Consider the following 23,725-nt stretch of genomic DNA (forward strand, 5'->3'; position numbering starts at 1 on the left):
CCTGGGCTCAAGTGATCCCCCCGCCTTGGCCTCCCAAAGTGCTGGTATTACAGGCATGTATCACTGTATCTGGCCTTTTCTTCTTTTAATAGAGACAGGGTCTTGCAGTCCAGGCTGGTCTTGAACTCTTTGGCCTCAGGCGATCTTCTGCCTCGGCCTCCGAAAGCCCTAGGATACAATTCTTCTAAATAGTATAGCAAAAAATATCTGCTTTATAAATTTTTCATTTTTGTAGTTGTTCAAAAGTACACATGTATTTCCTTTTTTCTTTTTTTGTTCCTCATTCAAAAAATATGGAAAATCTAATATACAGTATATATGTGTGTATATATAATGTGTATATATGTGTGTGAATACATAGCATACATAATGTATATATAATATATAGTGTATGTGTGTATATGTAGTATATATAATGTATATATGTGTATATATAATGTATATATGTGTGTGAATACATAGCATATATAATGTATATATAATATATAGTGTATGTGTGTATATATAGTATATATAATGTACATATGTGTATATACAGTATATATATAATGTATATATAGTAACATAGTATAGTCTGTGTATATGTGTGACTCTGTATTGTGTTCCATCTTGGCAGTACGATGTTCGAGGCCCTGTCTCCGCCCTCAGGATGCTGGTGACCAGGGAGGGAGACGGTAAACAGGCAGTTACAGTAGAGTGTGATAAGTGTTAATGATATGTGCAAGAACTAGAAGGTTTAAGGGAGTGGCGAAAGAGGCTGGAAATTGGGTTTGGATCATGAAGGGCTTTGTAAACCCTGTTGAAATCTGACTTTTACCTTGGGGCAATGGCAAGACTGGAGACTTTTGAGTAAAGGAAATAACAGTTGTATATTTGTATTTTACAACAAATGGATAAGAGGAGGCTAAGTGAGGAAGCCAACTAGGAGGCTGTGGACTTGTTCCCACTGAAGCCTGAACACTGAAGTAGTGACAGTGGGGACAGAGATGCATACAGAGTTGAAAGGTTTGACAGGACTGGGTAATTCTCTCTCTCTCTCTCTCTCTCTCTCTCTCTCTCTCTCACTGGGTAATTTTTTCCTCTCTCTCTCTCTGTGTGTGTGTGTGTGTGTGTGTGTACACACTTTGTGGGGAAAGGACAGTTGATGGGGAGGAAGAAGACTAAGGTGACTCCCAGACTTTCAGATAGAACCCCTAGGCTAGGAACGATGCTGTTGGGTACAGTAGCCACTAGCCACGTATGGCCATTAAGGTATGTCTAAACTAATTTAAATAAAATAAGATTTAAAAATCGGTTCTTCAGTTGCACAAATATAGAATGGCAGACTCTTAAATTGTGCAGATTTAGTCCAGAGTATTATGAAGTTATAAATTCAACAGTATCCGCAGAGATTCAAGCAGAAAATAATACCTGGCTGTGTTTAACAGCAGTGTGGGACTAGCGGCCTCTGTGTTGGACAGTGCAGATACAGAACGTTTCTGTTACAGAAAGTTCAGTGGGACAGCAGTGGTCTGCAGTTTTTGGTTTCTCCTTTCTTTTCCCCCCCAGAGGAAAGTCAGAATAACAGGTGGTTTTCTCTAGTCTCCTAAGAATTTTGGTTCCACAATATTCTGTTGTGGGGTATTGTTAGCCAGGGATTCTGCTAGATACCATCCTGCTACTGTCAGCCACCATCACCCAGTCATCAGAATAGGACGTCTCTGTAATCAGAAGGTTCTTTTGGACAGCACTGAGCTAGAGAGATGGTGGTGTCATTCACTGAGCTAGTTGTGGTGGGGGACAACGGTAGCCGCTAGAAAGCACTGCTTATTAGAAATAGGAGCAACATATGTAATTAAAAAATTTTTAGTAGCCACATTAAAGGGTAAAAAGAAACAATTGGATTTTATCTTATTTAACACAGTATGTCCAAAATATGATTTACAGCACATTTAAACATTTAAAAATTATTGATCTATTTACGTAAATTTAAAAAATTTTTTCGAGACAGGGTCTTGCTGTGTTGGCCAGGCTGGTCTCAAATTCCTGGGCTCGAGTGATCCGCTTGCTTCAGCCTCCCAAAGTGCTGGGATCACAGGTGTGAGCCACATTAGTTTTTAATAGTAGATCTTTGAAATGAATTGTATACTTTCATAGTATATCTTAATTGAAATGCTAAGTTTTTTTTTTCTTTCGTTATTTTCAAATGCTAAGTTTTATCAGAAATATTTAATCCGTATTTATATCTGTAAATCATAAAATTTACAGTTGAAAAAGTAGATTTACATGCCCAGGTTATTCCAAACATGCTTAAAACTTTTCCAGTAATGTAATTAAGTATCGGTTTTTAAATTTAAGTTTCAATTCCATGAAATAAGGTTAAAAATTCAGTTCCTCAGTCTCACTAGCCACCTTTCAAGTGCTCAGCACTCAGCGTCTACATATGGCTAGTGGCTACCATATTGGACAACACAGCTCTGGAATAACTGCTCACTGGATGGTTGGAAATTCAGGTCTGGAGTTTAGGAAAGAGGTAGCAAAACAGAAGTTAGAAGGGAAGAACTGTGAGGAACATGGGGATTAAAAAAAAGTTTGTGACTTTGAACAAACCAATTTTAATCTTGGTGCTCCACTTAAAATCGATAAAAGCATCTTGGTGAGAGTATAATAGTAGATGAATATGCATTATCTTGTAGTGGTAAAGATTTTGGCTTTAGAGTTTGATAGAGCTCTGTGATCTTGGGCAACTTTCTGGGTCTAATAAAATCTTTCTCCTTGAAAGGGATTTGCTGTTGGGGTTAAATGAAGTATTGTGACAAATGTTTACTGCATGTAATACCGTATTTTTTTACTTTTAAGTTGCTATATCTTTTTGGTGGGGTGTACCATCAACTTAATAATTCATTCTTTTTAGGGTAAAAGAAATATAATTTAGTTATACATGTTAATTATAAGCTGTATCCCAATTCAGAAACTTTAAAATATGAAAAACTGTTCATCTTAAAATATTAATATTGATGAGTGTTCATTATAAACTAGATACTGTGTTAAATGCTTTATATGGTGATATAAAAGGTTTGATTTTTATAAATATGCAATGTAATATGATATTTCTGTTGTAAAGTTTCATTTCAGTAAGTTCTGTAATACAAATTTCTTATACTTCTGGAAACTTTAAAATGCGTGATGGTTTAACTCCTTTCTTAGTTATTTCAGGGACCCCTGAATTCTGCTTGAATCTCTTTGGATACTTTTAAATGTATGATTTCTCCAGGCTAAATCTGCAGAATTTGAGTCTGTAATTCTACCCTAGTGAGTACGCATATAAAGAATTACTATTTAAAAAACTGCCTTGGTAGAGTTTATTCAGAGAGGCATGGTAACCGAGGAGAGGAAAATGGACTTTTCCAGATCGAAGAGAAAGGAAATATTGGCTGGGTGCCGTGCTTACGCCTGTAATCCCAGCACTTTGGGAGGCCAAGGTGAGCGGATCACTTCAGGTCAGGAGTTCGAGACCAGCCTGGCCAGCATGGTAAAAACTCATCTCTACTAAAAATATAAAAATTAGCTGGGCGTGGTGGTGGGTGTCTGTAATGCCTGCTATTCCGGAGGCTGAGGCAGGAGAATCACTTGAACCCGATAGGAGAGGTTGCAGTGAGCCGAGATCATGCCACTGCGTTCCAGCTTGGGCGACAGAGGAGGACTTTTTCTCAAAAAAAAAAAAAAAAAAGAAATATGATTTTTTTTTTTTTTTTGAGACAGAGTTTCATTCTTGTCGCCGAGGCTGCAGTGCAATGGCACAATCTTGTCTCACTGCAGCCTCCGCCTCCCGGGTTCAAGTGATTCTGAGTAGCTGGAATTACAGGTGTGCACCAGCACACTTGGCAAATTTTTTTTATTATTATTATTAGTAGAGACAGGTTTTCACCATGTTGGCCAGGCTGGTCTTGAACTCCTGACCTCAGCTGATCCGTCCACCTTGGCCTCCCAAAGTGCTGGGATTCCAGACGTGAGTCACTGAGCCTGGCTGGCTATATGAATTTTAATGCTCTGCAAATTCTTTTCTTTTTTTGGAGACAGAGTCTCGCTTTCTCGCCCAGGCTGAAGTGCAGTGGCGTGGTCTCAGCTCACTGCAAGCTCCTCCTCCCAGGTTCACGCCATTCTCCTGTCTCAGCCTCCCGAGTAGCTGGGACTACAGGCGCCCGCCACCACGCCCGGCTAATTGTTGTATTTTTAGTAGAGACAGGGTTTCACCGTGTTAGGATGGTCTCAATCTCCTGAACTCGTGATCCGCCCGCCTCAGCCTCCCAAAGTGCTGGGATTACAGGCGTGAGCCGCCGCACCAGGCTGCAAATTATTTTCTGCGGTCTTTTTCTTAAGTCTCATCTTCTGGCAGTGTGCCATTCCACCAGTTTCTTGGAGAAGACAAGAAACGTGTTTGTAATGCTTACCCATGCATCATATACACGGTGTACTAGGAAATCTTACTGCCTTTTTTGTGGTAGTGTCAGCATACCCACTCAGGTCTGAAATAATATTAGGCATTTTACATCTGTATTATTGGAAATAATGAAAAATCTTATATGTGCCAGGTACATTTGGTGATAGCAGCTGCAAAGTGCTGTGTTGAAAATGACTTTGAAACTAGGTACAAAAGGACGAAATGTTCACCCTGGAATTACAGTGACTTTCCTTTTGTTTCTGTTTAAGTCTTCTTAACATTTTTCCTTTCTTTTGTTTTTTGAGGCAGGGTCTCACTCCGTCACCCAGGCTGGAGTGCAGTGGTGCCGTCACCTCTCACGTTCACAGCAGCCTTGACCTTTTGGGCCCAAGCTGTCCTCCTACCTCAGCTCCCAAGTAGCTGGGACTACTGGCATACACCCCCACGCCTGGCTAATTAAAAGAATTTTTTTGTAGAGACAGGGTCTCTCCATATTGCCCAGGTTGGTCTCAAACTCCTAGGCTCAAGCGATCTGTCTACCGTGGCCTCCCAGAGTTCTAGGATTACAGGTGTGAGCCACCTTGTTTGGCCAAGATTTTCCTTTTTAAATAAGTAGTGTTTACCTGTTTGGAAAATTTTGACAACTGTTAGGAAAAAACTAGGTTTCGTCTCATCTTTTGGCTCTGCTTATATTTGCAAAATTGAGAGTATACTGTACATTAAAATATATTCTTGAAGGCCAGGTACAGTGGCTCATGCCTGTAATCCTAGCATTTTGGGAAGCCAAGTTGGGTGGATCACCTGAGGTCAGTAGTTCGAGACCAGCCTGTCTGGTTAGCCTGGCTAACATGGTGAAACCCTGTCTTTCCTAAAACTGCAAAAATTAACTGGGTATGGTTGAGAATGCCTGTAGTCCCAGCTACTTGGGAGGCTGAGGCACGAGAATTGTTTGAACTCAGGAGGCGGAGGTTGCCATGAGTGGAGATCACGCCCCTGCACTCCAGTGTGGGCAACAGAGTGAGACTCTGAAAAAAAAAAAATATCCTTTTTCATTATTGTATTATAAACATTTTTTAAATGGCAGACATTGGTTTGTAAATGGTTTTTGTAGGCTTCATGTTAAGTCATAAATATTTCACTTAAACATTCCTCAATGAAATGAGTACTAATAAAGCTGGTATATCTTTATAAACTTTTCTCTACATTTTGGATCATTTGAGTAGATTGGATTTTCCTGTTCATAGAATTACTGGATCAAAAGATACGTTTTTAGGACCCTTACCAGAACCGTTTTCAAACTTGCTGCTTCTCAGATACTTTTATTGTTTTCGGGAAGAAACAAATACTTACTGGGTACCTATAATTTTTCACTTAAACCCTTTTAAATTTATGTTTCAGACATGCAAAAAGATATAGAGAATTATGTAATTAACATCTGTGTACCTACCACCTAGCTTAAGAAATACACAGTTACAGAGTTAAAATTCCTCTGCCGCTCTTCCTGATTATAAATGTCTGTAATTACCAGCAGTGATGTGGATATTTAATCTTTTTTTTTTTTTTTTTGAGACAAGAGTCTTGCTCTGTTGCCAGGCTGGAGTGCAGTGGCGTGATCTTGGCTCACTGCAACCTCCGCCTCCTGGGTTCAAGCAATTCTCCTGCCTCAGCCTCCCGAGTAGCTGGGACTATAGGCACGTGCCACCATGCCCAGCTAATTCTATCTTTAGTAGAGACGGGTTTTCACCATGTCAGCCAGGATGGTCTCGATCTCTTGACCTCGTGATCTGCCTGCCTTGGCCTCCCAAAGTACTGGGATTACAGGCGTGAGCCATTGCTCCCAGCTGATATTTAATCTTAACCATTAATTCAGGTCTGCATCCAAGATCCTTTGGGCCAGAATTCAGAATTTTTTTCAGATTTTTAGATAAGTGATATGCATATACTATATATAACCTAATTTTTCAAGCATGTTTTGGGAATGGTCCCTCATTTCTTCATCAAACACTTTGGGATTACTGACCCAGTCGAGGTCTGGTTTTATTACCATATTAGTTACACCTTTTTGGATTCTTAGACATTTTTGTTATTCAGACTTGTGAATAAAGGTTTGTGAACAGGTACATCTGTTTTACTTTGTTCAGCTTAATCACTCTGGTAGAATTTGTTGAACTTTTTGTTGAGCTGATCACAATGTATTATGAGATGTATAAAATACAAGATAACATAATTTTATGTCCAAACAATTTAATATTTTAGGATTTTATGAAATCAGGTTATCGGTGAGCACTGCAGTCGTTGGAGAAGGCTACACAACCTAGAACTTGACTTGTTTCAACTAAGTGGCGCAGATTGCTGTTATAACTAGAGAACCACTATGGTTAACAACCTTGTGTTTCTTTTTTTTCTTTTTTTTTGAGACGGAGTCTCACTCTGGCTCAGGCTGGAGTGCAGTGGCGTGATCTCGGCTCACTGCAAGCTCCGCCTCCCGGGTTAACGCCATTCTCCTGCCTCAGCCTCCTGAATAGCTGGGACTACAGGTGCCCGCCACCGCGCCTGGCTAAGTTTTTGTATTTTTTTTTTTTTTTTTTTTTTTTTGAGACGGAGTCTCACGCTGTTGCCCAGGCTGGAGTGCAGTGGCGCGATCTCGGCTCACTGCAAGCTCCGCCTCCCGGGTTCCCGCCATTCTCCTGCCTCAGCCTCCTGAGTAGCTGGGACTACAGGCGCCCGCCACCGCGCCCGGCTAATTTTTTGTATTTTTAGTAGAGACGGGGTTTCACTGTGGTCTCGATCTCCTGACCTTGTGATCCGCCCGCCTCGGCCTCCCAAAGTGCTGGGATTACAGGCTTGAGCCACCGCGCCCGGCCTAAGTTTTTGTATTTTTAGTAGAGATGGAGTTTCACTGTGTTAGCCGGGTTGGTCCTGATCTCCTGACCTTGTGATCCGCCCTCCTCGGCCTCCCAAAGTGCTGGAATTACAGGCGTGAGCCACCGCGCCCAGCCCAACAACCTTGTGTTTATTTCTAAGTATCTAGCTTGACAAAATATTTGTCATGATGAGAACTTTGAGAGAACTTATAATTAACTTGATTAACTGATAAGAAGTATTAAAAACTGCAGTTAACTTGATTGTAAACTGAGTTACCCTTGCATTAAAAAAAGGTGAATAGTATCTGACAGGTGTTAAGATTGCTCCTTTACAAATTGCTGCTCCAAACAGAGGTGGCCTTTCAGATAGGTTTGCCCTAAAACAGTGCTGCTTTAGCCACACTGTTGTATAGTTTTAGTCTCTAGTCAGTATTGGAGAATCAGATTAAGGTTACACAACTAGATGCATAATGTTAGCAAACTTAATACATTTTAGTTACATGTTGAGTGTAGAAGCAGAGAAATCTGTGCCTTCATTGACTCGTAGATATTTTTTCCCCTCCCTCCTTTCCTTTCCTTTCCTTTCCTTTCCTTTCCTTTCCTTTCCTTTCCTTTCCTTTCCTTTCCTTTCCTTTCCTTTCCTTTCCTTTCCTTCCTCCCTCCTCTCTCTCCCTCCCTCCCTCCCTCTCTCTCTGTCTCTTTTTCTTTTTCTTTTCCTTTTTCTTCCCTTTCCTTCCTTTTCTTCCTTTCTGTCTGTCTTTCTGTCTTTCCTGTTGGTCCTCGTTTGTCACCCAGGCTGGAGCATAGTGATGTGATCATAGGTTGCTGCAGCCTCGAACTCCTGGGCTCAAGTTGTCTGGCTGCTACAGCCTCCCGAGTAGCTAGGGCTAAAGGTGTACGCCACCACACCTGGCTAATTAAAAAAATTTTTTTGTAGAGACAAGGTCTTGCCGTGTTGCCCAGGCTGATCTGAAGTGATCCTTTCACCTTGGCTTCCCAAACTGTTGGGATTATAGGCGTAAGCCATGTGCCTGGTGATTTTTTTTTTTTTTTCAACTCTCCTGCTATTACAGAGGTATTAGCAATCAGTGTTCGTGCCTAGCCCATTAATTACTGTGTAAATTAGTGCTGAATGGTTGTGGAGGTCTTTATTTAAACCTGTAGTTTATAATGAGACTTAACAAAAATACAAGTTTTTTTTTTTTTTTTTTTTTTTTTTTTGAGATAGGGTTTCACTCTGTTGTCTGTGCTGGGATGCAGTTATGTGTTCTTGGCTCACTGTAGCCTCTGTCTCTGGAGTTCAAGCAATTTTTATGACTCAGCCTCCTGAGTAGCTGAGATCATAGGCGTGTGCCATCATGCCTGGCTAATTTTGGTATTTTTGGTAGAGATAGGGTTTCACCGTGTTGCCGAGGCTGGTCTCGAACTCCTGAGCTCAGGAGATCCACCCACCTTGGCCTCCCAAGCTGTTGGGATTACAGGCCTGAGCCACCGCACCACGCCAAAAAAAAAAAAAAAAAAAAGAAAAAGTAATACATGCTCACTATAAAAAGAAAATGGAACAGAAGAAAAGTATGTAAGTAAAGAAAAAGGTGATTCCATCCGGTCTTTCAGAAATAGGCTGTTACCATACAATTCATACAAATATATATATATGTATGTGTATATACAAATATATGTATATATATCCTTTATACTCAAATGAGAGTGTCTTGTAAGCATTCTTCTACAACTTGCTTTTTTTCCACTTCACAGTATGTTTTTGCATGTCAAATATATTTACTTAAATATTTTGTTTATTTTGGTTTCTTTTACCTCTTTTTGAAACGAAATCTCTCTCTTGCCACCCAGGCTGGAGTGCAGTGGTGCAATCTCAGCTCACTGCAGCCTCCGCTTCCCAGGTTCAAGTGATTCTTCTGCCTCAGCCTCCCAAGTAGCTGGGATTACAGGCATGCACCACCATGCCTGGCTAATTTTTGTATTTTTAGTAGAGATGGAGTTTCACCATGTTGGCTAGGCTGGTCCCGAACTCCTGACCTCAAGTGATCTGCCTGCCTTGGCCTCCCAAAGTGTTGGGATCACAGGCATGAGCTACTGTGCCCGGCCTCTTTTTCTTTTTTCTTTTTTTTTTTTTTTGAGAGTCTTGCTGTGTTGCCCAGGCTGGAGTGCAGTGGCATGATCTTGGCTCACTGCAACCTCTACCTCTGGAGTTCAAGCAGTCCTCCCACCTGAGTAACTGGTACTACAGGCACACATCCTGTAATGTGTAAGTTTTGTATTTTTTGCCCAGGTAAGTTTTGTATTTTTTGGTAGAGATGGGAATTCACCAGGTTGGCCAGACTGGTCTTGAACTCCTGACCTCAAGTGATCTGCCTGCCTCAGCTTTTTAAAGTGCTGGGATTACAAGTATGAGCTACCATGCCTGGCCATTGTTTTACTTTTTTTTTTTTTTTTTTTAAATCAGGATTGTCTGAAAGACATTTTTTTTAAACAGCAGCATTGTCTTTTACAGTTGAGAGATACATAAATTTATTCAGCTAATCTCCTGTTGGAAATTTAAGCTGTCTCCTTGCTGGTACAGACAACGCAATAATTGAATATCATTGCACATTATGTCCTTGAACCTGCGAAAATGTATTTTATGGAGAATACTTTTTAAAGTGAAACTTCTAGTTCAACAGCGTGCACATTTTAAATTTTGATAGATTATGCCAAATTGTACTTCAGTGGGATTTTAAAATTTTGGTCTATTGTTCATGTTTTCACAGGGAACCTAGGAGAGCAGCATATTTCTCATCCCTAGTAGTATTTATAAATAACCCTTTAAGAAAATGAACAGGATCTTTAGAAATGTTGAAGTACAGTATTAAAAATATTTGACTCGTTGATGAGCATAACCCCATTACATCAGGTTGGACTAGTAATTTTGAGATTTACGTCAGAATTTCACGTATAATTATTTAAATAGCTAATAGGTGGTATATTAAATTTTCTGGTTCAACTTATAAATATAGCACATCTGTGTCAGCCTAGTCAACCGTAGTTAATTTGAAGTAAGCTACTGTGTTGCTATTAAAGAATTTTTTGCTTTTATCCACCGGGCGCGGTGGCTCACGCCTGTAATCCCAGCACTTCGGGAGGCCAAGGCAGGTGGATCACGAGGTCAGGAGATCGAGACCATCCTGGCAAACATGGTGAAACCCTGTCTCTATTAAAAAAAAAAATACAAAAAACTAGCCGGGCGAGGTGGCGGGTGCCTGTAGTCCCAGCTACTTAGGAGGCTGAGGCAGGAGAACGGCGTGAAACCAGGAGGCGGAGCTTGCAGTGAGCCTAGGTCGTGCCACTGCACTCTAGCCTGGGTGACAGAGCGAGACTCCGTCTCAAAAAAAAAAAAAAAAATTTTGTTTTTGCTTTCATTTGTCTTAAGAATATTTGGTGTTCCTTTGGAGACTCAGTTCGTAAAGAGCTATTATGATTTTTCTAGTCTATGAGGAGAGAGAGAGTGCTGTCTGCCGTTGCATGTTATGCTTGTAGCTATTTGGGGGAAGAGTGAGAATTAAAGGCTAACATACAATCATTGTGGGTAGAAGTATTCTTATTTTTAGACCTCTGAGTATAATGGATTTCTGTGGGGTGAGGTGAGACTGGGGCTGTTTTTCTCTCACAGTATGTATATAACCATTGGGATCAGTGCTTTGCTTTGCTTTTTTTTGTTTTGTTTTTTTTTTCAGTACACAGTTTCACTCTGTCACCCAGGCTGGAGTGCAGTGGCGCGATCTCGGCTCACTGCAACCTCCACATCCTGGGTTCAAGTGATTCTCCTGCCTCAGCCTCCTGAGTAGCTTGGGTTACAGGTAAGTGCCACCATGCCTAGCTACTTTTTGTATTTTTAGTAGAGACGGGGTTTCACCATGTTGGCCTGCTGATCTCAAACTCCTGACCTCAGGTGATCCACCCACCCTGGCCTCCCAAAGTGCTGGGATTATAGGCGTGAGCCACTGTGCCTGTCCTGAATATTCTTTGTGTTTTTTTCTGACAGGCTTTGTGATGTGAATAGTAGTGAATTGATAGTGAAACTGTATTGTTAATAAACTCATAATTTAAGATAAGGCAGATTACTGGTAATATTCTTCTCAGAATTAGATTTTAGGAAATTTCTCTAAATGTAAATCCTGGAAAGCTTTCAGAGATTTAAATGCTGTTCTGGTATTTTTTTTTTTTTTTTTTGAGATGGTGTCTTGCTCTGTCACCAAGGCTGGAGTGCAGTGACACAATATTGGCTCAGTGCAACCTCCACCTCTCGGGTTCAAATGATTCTCATGCCTCAGCCTCCCAAGTAGCTGGGACTAGAGGCGCGCGCTACCATGCCCTGCTAATTTTTGTATTTTTCATAGAGATGGAGTTTTGCCATATTGGCCGGGCTGGCCTCGAACTCCTGGTCTCAGGTGATCTGCCCGCCTCAGCCTCCCAAAGTGCTAGGGTTACAAGAGTGAGCCACCACGCCCAGCCATATGGTATTTTTTAAAAACTCAAAATATAGGGTACAAAATTCATCTTAAGTGCTTGGTACATCTTTAGCTTGGTAGGTCTCTGACATAGAGTTTTAATAGAGTTTTTTTAGTATTGAGAACCCATTTGTCCCTACAGACATGATATTTTCTGCATGTGATTGCTCTGTGTGTGTGTTCATTTTTAATTTCTGTCTTAGACGAGAGGCATTAGTCCGTTGAGCTTATGCCATCTTCTTGGAATTAAGATTTCGCTACAGAAGTTTGCATTTTTACTAATGCAGGAAGAACAGTTTTTTAAAAAATTGAAATCTTGCCCATTTAGTTAATTATTTTCAGGGGATAGATGACAAAAATAAATAGCAAGACATGTACAGAAGGAGGTTGTCGGTTCATGGAATTAGTTTTATTTATTTGTTTGTTTGTATTCAGAGTCTCACTCTGTTGCCCAGGCTGGAGCGCAGTGGCGTGGTCTCAGCTCACGGCAGCTTCCACCTCCCGGGTCCAGGCGATTCTCCAAGTGACTCTCCTCCCTCAGCCTGTGGAGTTGCTGGGAGTACAGGTGGCGCCACCACGCCCGGCTAATTTTTGTGTTTTTAGTAGAGACAGGGTTTCACCGTGTTAGCCAGGCTGGTCTCGAACTCCTGACGTCAAGTGATCTGCCCGCCTCGGCCTCCCAAAGTGCTGGGGTTACAGGCGTGAGCTACCACACCTGGCCTAATTCATGAAATTGGGATACTTTTTAAAGATAGAGAAAATTTTAACTTGAGGAAAATGTTAAAAAATGCAATCATTATATTTATTTTAGATTACATCTAATTGCAGGTTCCGTAAACTACATTCAAGATTATTACTACTTTTTAAATGTATGTGAACTATCTAATGATTTTTACGTGGATTTAGATTAATTGTGGCATTGGCAAACACTTATTGCTTGGTTTGTGTTAGACACTGTGCTAGGTTTTGGAGATGGAGTAAGACATTCCTTTACTTTTAAGGAAGTGATTAAAATAATAATTACATTATTTTAAAAGCCCCTGGTTACCTCAGAGGAGCACCTAAATTAGACTGAGGGTCATGAAGGTTTGTGTAGGGTTGTGACTGTTGAACTTAGTTTGGAAAAATGATCAGTAGTTAGCCAGTTAATGGGGCAAAAGAAGGTCATGGAAACCAGAGACAGCTTGGTATTTCAGGGAATTGCATAGACCTGATTATGGTTGTCACATGGAGAAGGAGAGTGGATAAGGAGTAGCTTCAGAGAGATAGGCAGGGCCAAGTGATAAAAAGTCTCATATGCACTACCAAGGAATTCAGATTAAAAAAAAATATTTTTTGAGACAAGGTCTGGCTCTGTCTCCCAGGCTGGAGTGCAGTGGCGTGATCTCTGCTCACTGCAACCTCCGCCTGTTGGGCTGAAGTTATCCTCCCACCTCAGCCTCCCAAGTAGTTGGGATTACAGGTGTGTGCCACCTGGCCTGGCTAATTTTTTGTATTTTTAGTAGAAACGGGATTTCGCCATGTTGCCCAGGCCAGTCTTGAACTCCTGAGCTCAAGTGATCCTCCTGCCTCGGGTTCCCAAAGTGCTGGGGTTATAGGTATGAGCCACCGTGCCCAGCCAAGACATTTTTAAAATGTGGGAATACACAAGCACACGTTCCATTAGCTGTCAGTGGGATCTTGTCACACATCATGTAGCTCTGGAAAACACTTATGCACTCGTGAGAGAATCACAATGAAAAAGGCCAATAACGTCATCCTGTTATGAAAATAGCTTTGCCCTCATGGACCTCCTGCAAGGGTCATAAGCACCCCTGGAATCCCTTACCCATTTGGAGAATCATCATATTAGAAGATCGTTATGGCACTGGTGTTGAGAATTGTTTAGAACTTATAAAAAGAATCACATTTAGTTTTGCTTTTTTGAGACAGGGTCTTGCCATGTCATCCACGGCATAGTGCAGTGGCACTATCATGACTCACTATAGCCGTGAACTCTTGGTTTCAAGGAATCTTCCTGCCTCAGCTTCCTAAGTAGCTGGGACTACAGGCATGAGCCACTATGCTGGGCTATTTTTTTTTTTTTAATTTTTTTGCAGAGATGGGATCTTGCTGTGTTGTCCAGGCTGGTCTTGAACTCCTAGATTCAAGCAATTCTCCTGCCTTAGTTTCCCAAAGTGTTAGGATTATAGGCATGGGCCACTGTGTCTGGCCAAGAAGGACATTTTATATTGTGATCCAATATGCACACCTTAAATATTGCAGAAAACAAGACTATATTATCTCTTGCTGCATTACAAGTTACTTCAAAACTTACTGGACTTAAAGAACAAACATCTGGCTGGGCACAGTGGCTCATGCTTGTAACCCCAGCACTTTGAGAGACCAAGGCAGGTGGATCACCTCATATCAGGAGTTTGAGACCAGCTTGGCCAGTATGGCGAAACTCCGTCTCTACTAAAAATACAGAAATTAGCAGGGCCTGGCGGCACATTCCTGTAATCCCAGGTACTTGGGAGGCTGAGGCAGGAGAATCGCTTGAACCTGGGAGACAGAGGTTGCAGTGAGCCGAGATTGTGCTACTGCACTGCAGCTTGGGCAACAGAGTGAGACTCCGTCTCAACAAAACAAAAAGAAACAAACATCTCAGATTTTATGAAGAGTGTGTATTGGGTGATTCTGACTCAGGGTCTCTAGTGAGGTTGCAGTCAAGATGTTTACACTCATGTCAATTCTTGACTGAGATTGGAGGGTCTTTGAAGCTATCTCACGTGACTGTTGGCAGGAAGCCTCAGTTCCTGAATATGCGACTCTCTTCACAGGGTAGTTTGAAGTTTGAGTATCCTCATGACATGGCAGCTGGATTCCTGAGAGAGAGCGGTTTGAGAGAGTGACCAAGACAGAAGCTCCAGTGTCTTTTAAGAGTTAGTCATGAAAGTACATCATTGGAAGCAAGTCACTAAGTTCAGTCTACACTCAAGGAGAGGAAATTTACTCTCCCTCTTAAAAGGAGGAGCATTAAATAATTTATGGACATACTTTAAAAGTACCACAAATAATTGTCAGGAGAATGAATCTCCCATGAGCTTCCTATTTCTTTTTTTTGAGTTGGAGTCCTGCTCTTTCGCCCAGGCAGGAGTACAGTGGCGCAGTCTGGGCTCACTGCAACCTCCACCTCCCGGGTTCAAGCGATTGTCCTGCCTCAGCCTCCCAAGTAGCTGGGATTACAGGCGTGTGCCACCATGCCCGGCTAATGTTTGTATTTTTAGTATAGACGGGGTTTCACCATGTTGGCCAGGCTGGTCTCAAACTCCTGATCTCAAGTGACCCGCCTGCCTCAGCCTCCCAAAGTGCTAGGATTACAGGCATGGGCCACCGTGCCCAGCTGAGACTCTTATTTCATATACACCCTGCTGAGTGTGCTAGGAATGCAAGCAGGGCCTCGACTGTTCCTAACCCAGGCCATTTTCCAGGACTGTGTTTGCAGCAGGCCACTTTGCGGGAGGAGGTGATGTCTTTCATCGGGACAAAGAGCAGGCCTACTTACTACTTACTGTAAAAGTGGTGGATTCTGGCCGGACACGGTGGCTCATGCCTGTAATCCCAGCATTTTGGGAAGCCGAGGCGGGTGGGTCACGAGGTCAGGAGTTCGAGACCATCCTGACTCACACGGTGAAACCCCGTCTCTACTAAAAAATACAAAAAAATTAGCCGGGCGCGGTGTCGGGCGCCTGTAGTCCCAGCTACTTGGGAGTTTGAGGCAGGAGAATGGCGGGCACCCGGAGGCGGAGCTTGTAGTGAGCCGAGATTGCGCCACTGCACTCCAGCCTGGGCAACAGAGCGAAACTCTGTCTCAATAAAAACCCAAAAACAAAACAAAACAAAACAAAACAGAAACGGTGGATTCCCTAAGCCCAATGTTCCTTAGCCGTGATGCAAACCCGCTGCATGTCACCTTATGGAACTTGGGGGTAACAGGGAGACAGTGCAAACATGCTCATGCTTGCTGTGCTGTGAGTTCTTTGTAAAGTTCTTTGTGTTTGACCCAGGAGGCTCATGTGTTCTGTCCAACGTATTAACCTGTAAGTAGGGTTAAATAAAACCCTAGTTCCTTCACAGTTCTCAACAATGCTTATGTTTACTTTAGTGTGATGCACTGTGAAAATAAGCTATACGTTTTATTTTCAGTTCTATTTATCTGTTTATTTTAGAGAGCCTATCTCTATTCTCCTAGAGATAGGATCTTGCTGTGTTGTCCAGGCTGGTCTTGAATTCCTTGACTCAAACAATCCTACTGCCTTGGTCTCCCAAAGTGCTAGGATTACAGGCACGGGCTGCTGTGCCTGGCCAAGAAGTACCTTTTATATTGTGATCCAGTATGCACATGTGCATGCATATGCACTCCTGAAACATTGCAGAAAATAGCACAACACTACTATCTCTTGTTGCATTACAGTTACTTCAGAACTTACTGAATTTGAAAAACAAACATCTCAGATTTCATGAAGAGTGTGTCTGGTGATTCTGGCTCAGGGTATCTAGTGATTTTATTTCATTTAAAACAAACAAGAAAACAAGCTTGGTCGCAGTTTATCAAGCTGATTTCACAACCTACTATTGGGTCATAATTCTAAGTTTGAAAAACAGTGATTAGGGGACTGATACGGTTTGGCTGCGTTCCCTACAAAATCTCATCTTGTAGTTTCAATAATCCCTACATGTTGTGGAGGGACCTGGTGGCAACTGAATCATGGAGTCGGTTACTCTGTGCTGTTCTGATAGTGAGTGCCCACGAGATCGATTTTTTATTTTCTTTTTTGAGACAAGAGTCTTGCTCTGTCACCCAGGCCTGAGTGCAGTGGCATAATCTTGGCTCACTGAAACCTTTGCCTCCTGGGTTCAATTGAGCATGTCTGGGTAATATTTGTATTTTCAGTAGAGACAGGGTTTCACCATGTTGGCCAGGCTGGTCTTGAACTCCTGACCTCAAGTGATCCACCGACCTTGGCCTCCCAAAGTATTGGGATTACAGACGTGAGCCACCGCGCCCAGCCTAGATCTGATGGTTTTATAAGGGTCTCTGCCCCCTTTGCTGGGCACTTCTTCCTGCTGCCATGTGAAGGAGGATGTGTTTGCTTCCCCTTCTGCCACGATTGTAAGCTTCCTAAGGCCTCCCCAGCCCTGCAGAGCTGTGAGTCAATTAAACCTCTTTCTTTTGTAAATTACCTGGTCTTGTGGGCAGTTCTACATGGAGCTTGAGGATGGACTAATACAGGACTCCGAGGCTAGAGGCAGGCAGTCAGGTTAGAAAGTTGTTTTAATTCAGGTAGGAGAGGATGGCGTAAACCAAGGTACTAATTGTGGGAATGGAGGAAGAGGGTCAATTTAAGAGGTATCTGGAAATCAAAGAAACAGGAATTGTATTTTTTTGATAATATGTGTATATATGGCATATGAAAATTTCGGAAGGACACTCAGGCTCTGGCTTGAGCAGCTGATGTTATTCATTTGAATAGATGTTGTCCACTGCCCTGTTCTTTTTTTTATTTTTTTTCCCTGCAGCAGCAGATTTGGTTATGGAGCGGGGAGACCTTGGTGTGGAATTCAGTTTGGAGGCAGGTGTGTTTGAGGTTCATGTGAGGAGTATAAGTGAAGATGTCCAGAAGTGGAATACATAGTTCTGATTCTCAAAGGAGAAGTAAAAAAGTACTGGAGAAGTAGTAAATTTGGAGTCTTTGTTGTACATATGTTATTTTAAGCTGGTGGAGGCAGCGAGAAAGGATTTCTTAAGGATGATATTGTAGTGTGAGAATAACATAGGGATAAAGATCAGAAACATTTAAGGGAGGAACAAACAAAGGAGGAGGAGGGTTAGAAGAAAAGAGCATATGATATAAAAAAACCAAGAGAGGAGAGTGTCAAAAAATTGGGAGTGCTTAAGAAACAGGGTATATTTATAGACGGAAGTTAAAAAGGCATTAGAGAGGAAAAGCGATCATTAACTAAGGTTTCTCTGGAGAAGCCAGAGGGAATAGGGACTAAAGTACCCTGTGGAAGGATTATCTGTAGCCCACTTCCAGCAGAATAGAGGAAGTTAAGGATGGTTGTTGCTGTAAATGAACATGTGGTGAGAGGAAGTTGAGATAGTTCTTGTTTGATTTCTCTGTTTCTCTCTAACGTAGGAGGTGAGATACATAAATTTGGTAGGGCTGTCATAAGAAAGGGCTGTCATCAGCTGGGCGCAGTGGCTCACGCCTGTAATCCCAGTACTTTGGGAGGCTGAGGCAGGTGAATCCCTCGGGCCTAGGAGTTTGAGACCAGCCTGGGCAACATGGTGAAACCCCACCTCTACCAAAAATACAAAAATTAGCTGGGTGTGCTGGTGCTTGCCTGTAGTCTCAGCTTGTAGTGTCAGCTACTCGGGTGGCTGAGGTGGGAGAAGTGCTTGAGCCTGGGAGGTTGAGGCCATGGGGAGCTGTGATCCTACCACTGCACTCCAGCCTGGGTGACAGAGGAGACCCTGTCTCAGCAAACAAAAACACAAAACATCTCCCACTCCTCCACCCCCACACACAAGACCACTGATGATGTGGCTTAACAACAATTTCTTTTTTTTGTTGTTCCAAGACAGTCTCGCTCTGTCGCCCAGGTTGGAGTGCAGTGGCGCCATCTCTGTTCACTGCAACCTCCGCCTCCCGGGTCCAAGTGATTCTCCTGCCTCAGCCTCCGGAGTAGCTAGAACTACCGGCACGCGCCACCACGCCCAGCTAATTTTTGCATTTTTAGTAGAGACAGGGTTTCACCATGCTGGCCAGGCTGGTCTTGAACTTCTGACCTCAGGTGATCCACCCATTGTGGCCTCCCAAAGTGTTGGGATTGCAGGCATGAGCCATCGTGCCTGGCACAATAATTTATTTTCTCATAATTCTGGAAGCTAGAATTCTGAGACAAAGGTGTCGGCCTGGTTGGTTTCTTCTGGAGGCCGATCTCTCTGGGTTGTACATGGCCGTTTTCTGTTGTCTTCACATGGTCTTTCCTCTGTGCTTGCCTGTGTCCTAATCTGTTTTTATAGGGATACTAGTTATATTGGATTAGAGCCCACCCCAGTACCCTCCCTGAGCCTTCATTCTTTAAGGACCCTATCTAAAATATGGCCACATCCTGAGGTATGGGGGTTAAGACTTCAATTTAGGAATTTTGGATTAGGGGACACAATTCATTAAAATGACGAAGTCATTTGCTGAAAGTGAGAGGCCGAAGGCCGAGATTTGAAATAACCCACCATAACAAATATTGCATAGGAAGCTAACTAAGAGACTTGTGGGGCTCTGGGAGAGAAACATGGGCCCAGCTGAGGTAGGAAATCAAACTGAACAGCTGCATGATTTTCTCTAGCAGCATCTGGGACTCTAGGTATATAAATCAATCACTAACGGTGTTTCTCTTGACTTAATTTAGAGAAAGAGTTTAAAATATGTGCATTTTCCCCCAAACTTTTGTGGTATATTTTATATACAGTCATTGCACATATTTAAAGTATACAGTTTGATCAGTTTTAACATAGATATATGCCTGTGAAACCATCATCCCGAACACAATAGAGAACATTTCAGTCACCCCCAAAAGTTTCTCCTGCTCCTTTATGATCCGTGCCTCCCTCTACCCAGTCCCTAGTCGTGTACTTAGTAACTTTCTGTCATAATAAATCTAGAATTTTACATAAATTGAGTCATACTGTGTGACTTATTTGGTCATATTTTTGGTCAGATTGTTTAAAGTGCAAGAATTATTATTTTGTGGCTTTATTCCATATTTTTAAAAAGAATTTTTAAAAAATACCGTCTTCCCTGAAGCTCATGAGATTAAAAAGCTATATGAGGGCTTCCCTCAGATATGACTGGTGAATTCCTTCCCTTGTCCTCTAAATTAATATAGTTCTGAAAATAACAGACTCCACTTGGAAATACCATTTTGGATTTGAAAGTGACTTGAGTATTAGAGGGCACCTGCTGGTGTTGAAAACAATGTGGATTTTTGTTACTGGATCTTAGCCTCTTTCATGTGATTTAGTCCCTCCACTACGTGGAAATAGTTCCGGATCTTAGCCTCTTTCGTGTGATTTAGTCCCTCCACTACGTGGAAATAGTTCCGCACGGTGGCGGAGTTGGATTTTTTTTTTTTTTTTTTTTTTTTTTGTGAATGTGGCAGTTTAAAATTCTCATGGTGTGATTCCTGAAACTCTTGCGTTTCTGAATTATTTTATTGTTTGACTTATTTTGTTCTGCCTACCATCTTTTAAAAAAGACTTTCTCCTACTTAATAGAAAGATATAAGTGATTGTTTAAGTTTTACACCTGGGAAGATCTAAGACGTAACCTAAAGTTTAGAGTGGTAAATTAGTAGGATACGCTACCTTAAAATTGTGAGAACCTTTAATATCCTGCGGACACTTGAGACGTTAACATCAGCAGATGATGGTGGTTAAGCATGATAGTTAACAGCCTGCAGGGATCTGGAATTAGGCTGCCTTAATTCAAATCTGGACCCTACCATTTAATAGCTGTGTGTCTTTAGATAAGCCACTTAAGCCGTCTAAGCCTCAACTTTCTTTATCTGTCAAATGGAAATAATGACAGGACCCATCTTATTCACACAAAATACTAAATTATACATGAATATTGAATATTTAATATAAATATTAAATTTTATAAAACTCATAGTACAGTGCCTGGCATATGAAACACACACTCACTAAATGTTAGCTTTTGTTATCATTGAAAGGATTCCAGATAATTAATGGCTCCCTTATTTTATGCAATATTCAAATTACTTAAAAAAAGAAAAAACTTTGTATCCCTCTTCGATCTTGAAATAGAATTCATCTGAAGTAGTGATTTGTAGATTACTACCTGTCACCCATTTTACAGTCCAGATTACTCATGAAAAGGAATTTTTACTTCATGAGCTAACTTAGTCCTGGAAAGCAATTTCGTAACATTACTAACAAAATATTGCCATTTCTGAACTCAGTGTGCCGTAGCAATTTCTGAGATGGAGGGAGATTGGAGTCTTTCCTTAAAGGGTCAGGTTCTGTGTATTTCCTGTCTTGTTTGTTGTTAGCGCTGGGCTTTGTTCACTGGTTCAGTAATACAGAGATGAGACCGCCTGTGTGTTCACATTTTTGAGGATTTTTAACCTGTTTGAATTTGACCAGAATAGATACTGTCTTTACAATCTTATTTTTGACAATATGATTTACTTGGGTACTATTTTCAATGAAGAAACACTTATAAGAATCAATTTGCATAACAATGGATTTTTGGAAAATATTGTTTAATATGCTGAAGCCTGTTGTTACTTGACCTAAGCCAATTCTTTGAAATGATGCCAAGAAATCAGAGAGAGCTAGTTTAGATCTGTATTGTCTTTGAAAGAAGTGTATAAAGTTGATAGCTATAGTATAGTGGGTTCTGCATCCACAGAACTAAGCAACTGTGGACCAAAAATATTTGGGAAGGAATTTTAAAGTCACCTTGAAAAAAAAAATAGGGAGGAAAAAAAAACTTGGGAAAAATAATACAACATGGAAAAATAATAAAAATAAACACAGTTAAGTATAACCACGATTTACATAGCATCTACATTGTACGAAGTATTATAAGGAATTTAGAGATGATTCAAAGTGTACTGGAGGATGTCCATAGGTTTTAGGCAATTACTGTGTCAGTTTGAATCAGGGACTTGAGCAGCTTAGGATTTTTGTTGTCTGGGAGGGTCGTGGATATCTGGATACGTTCTGCTGGAGCCAGTCCCCAGCAGATACCAAGGGACAACTGCCTGTGGTTTTAAAATTTGTTTTAATTATACTTGTAGAGTATGAACATGTTTTCTTTTTTGGAAAAAAATTTCAGGTGCTTTATGGTCGTTTGAGTATAAAGCTTTATAAGTTGAGTTAAAGCCTTCACAAACATTTTTCCCCTTTACAACACAAGTTGCCTTCCCTGTAATTATTGCTGTTTCAAAATTGGCATTTCCCATGTAGGAATTCTTTACATACTCTGTTTACAGATCATTATACTATGTTGTCTGTATTTTTTACCTAGCTTTTGGTTTATCTTTTAATTTTATTTACAGCATTTTTTGGTATAATGCTTTGTCATTTTGACATAATTAAGTGTATTGGTTGTTTTTCTTTATGGTTTTTGCTTCTGGTTTTTTATTTAAGAAGCCTTTTCCTAACTCAAGTTCACAAGGATAGTCTTCAAAATTTTCTTCTAGTACTTTTAATGGTTTAAAAAATTTATATCTTTAACGTATATGGAATTTATTTTGGTGTACTATGTGAAGACGAGTATACTTAATTGTTCTCGAAGAGCAACAAGTATTTAAGCCTCATTTATTGAGTGATTTTTCATTTCCTCACTGTATTAGTCTGTTCTCATGCTGCTAATACAGACATACCCAAGACTAGGTAATTTTAAAAGGAAAAAATTTTTTTTTTTTTAAATTTAGACGGAGTCTCGCTCTTGTCACCCAGGCTGGAGTGCAGTGGCACGATCTTGGCTCACTGCAGTGTCCGCCACCTGGGTTCAAGCTTCTCATGCCTCAGCCTCCTGAGTAGCTGGAATTTCAGGCACCTGCCACCATGCTTGGTTAATTTTTGTGCTTTTAGTGAGATGGGGTTTCGCCATGTTGATCGGGTTGGTCTCGAACTTCTGACGTCAGGTGATATACCCTCCTTGGCCTCCCAAAGTGCTGAGATTACAGATGTGAGCCACCGCACCCTGCCAGGAAAGAGGTTTAATGGACTCTCAGTTCCATATGGCTGGGGAGACCTCACAATCATGGCAGAAGGCGAATGAGGAGCAAAATTATGTCTTACATGGCGACAGGCAAGAGAACTTGTACAGGGGAACTCCCATTTATAAAACTATCAGATCCCATGAGACTTACTATCGCAAGAACAGTAGGGGGAAACCGCTCCCATGATTCAGTTAAGTACACCTCGCCCCACCCTTGACACAGGAAGATTATTACAATTCAAGGTGAGATTTGGGTGGGGACACAGCCAAACTATATCACTCACTGTTTTGAAATATTACTTTTAACATATATTAAATTTCCGTATATAATTTAGACCCTGTTTTTGGGCTAGTACTATACAGTTTTCATTACTATAGTTTTACAAGGCTACAATACTTTATGAGAAACCTTGCAGGTCAGATGTGATTTTGTAGTCAGGAATTTTTTCCAGTAATACTTGGTGGGCATTATGTAGTATCCAGTAATCACACACATTGTTTTCTTAATGAAATGTATGAAGTCACACTATGTGGGATACATATAAACAGTAAGTAAGCTCGGGTCAGGTCCAGTTTTGCTGCTAGATGAGTTAAAAGGAAAAACTTATTTTCAGAGCTTTTTTGATTTTTGCAGTACAAATAAAGAATTACGGATTTGTAATTTATCTTGCTGTTGAGGGCTGTTTTCCTTCTTTGTTCATCTGTTTTAAATTGTTTGGTTACTCTTGTATCTTTACTCTCCATTTGAATTTTAGAGGCAGTTTGTCGAGTTACTTGAAAAATCCTTCAACACCTGTGAAAGGAAGGGATCTACAGCTGGTTAGCAAAATCCTGTAGAGATTTTTCATTGGGATTGTGCTAACTAGTTGGGGAAGAACTGAATCTTAACAGTGTTTGTCTTCTCGTCCATGAACACAGTTAACTTTTCTTTTGTTTAGATGTTCTTTTATGTCTTTCAGTAAGGTTTTAGTTTTTTTCCCCCAAAATGCTTGTACATTTTTGTTGATTTATATCAAAGTGCTTTTATGGTTTTGCTGCTGTTGTGAATAGGATTTAAAATTTCTTTTAAATTAAAACTGCATTTTCTAGTTGTTACTGTTGATTTATACATGAAAATATTGAAATTATATTGAT

General features: G+C 41.0%; 1 protein-coding gene across 13 annotated transcripts in view; it reads left to right on the forward strand.

The window, feature by feature from the left end:
* Positions 1–23,725, forward strand: part of ERC1 (ELKS/RAB6-interacting/CAST family member 1) — a 534,923-nt gene that overhangs the window by 17,667 nt on the left and 493,531 nt on the right. Inside the window, exon 1 of one of the 13 annotated variants that reach the window (XM_050747036.1) lies at positions 572–1,251. The exons of the other annotated variants lie outside the window; for them this stretch is intronic. The gene's annotated coding sequence lies outside the window, so the exon portion shown is untranslated. Of the gene's footprint in view, positions 1–571; positions 1,252–23,725 lie in introns of those variants that run through there. 13 annotated transcript variants of the gene reach the window in all.

The sequence above is a fragment of the Macaca thibetana genome, chromosome 11 (genome assembly GCF_024542745.1).
Source record: "Macaca thibetana thibetana isolate TM-01 chromosome 11, ASM2454274v1, whole genome shotgun sequence".
Lineage (NCBI taxonomy): Eukaryota > Metazoa > Chordata > Mammalia > Primates > Cercopithecidae > Macaca > Macaca thibetana.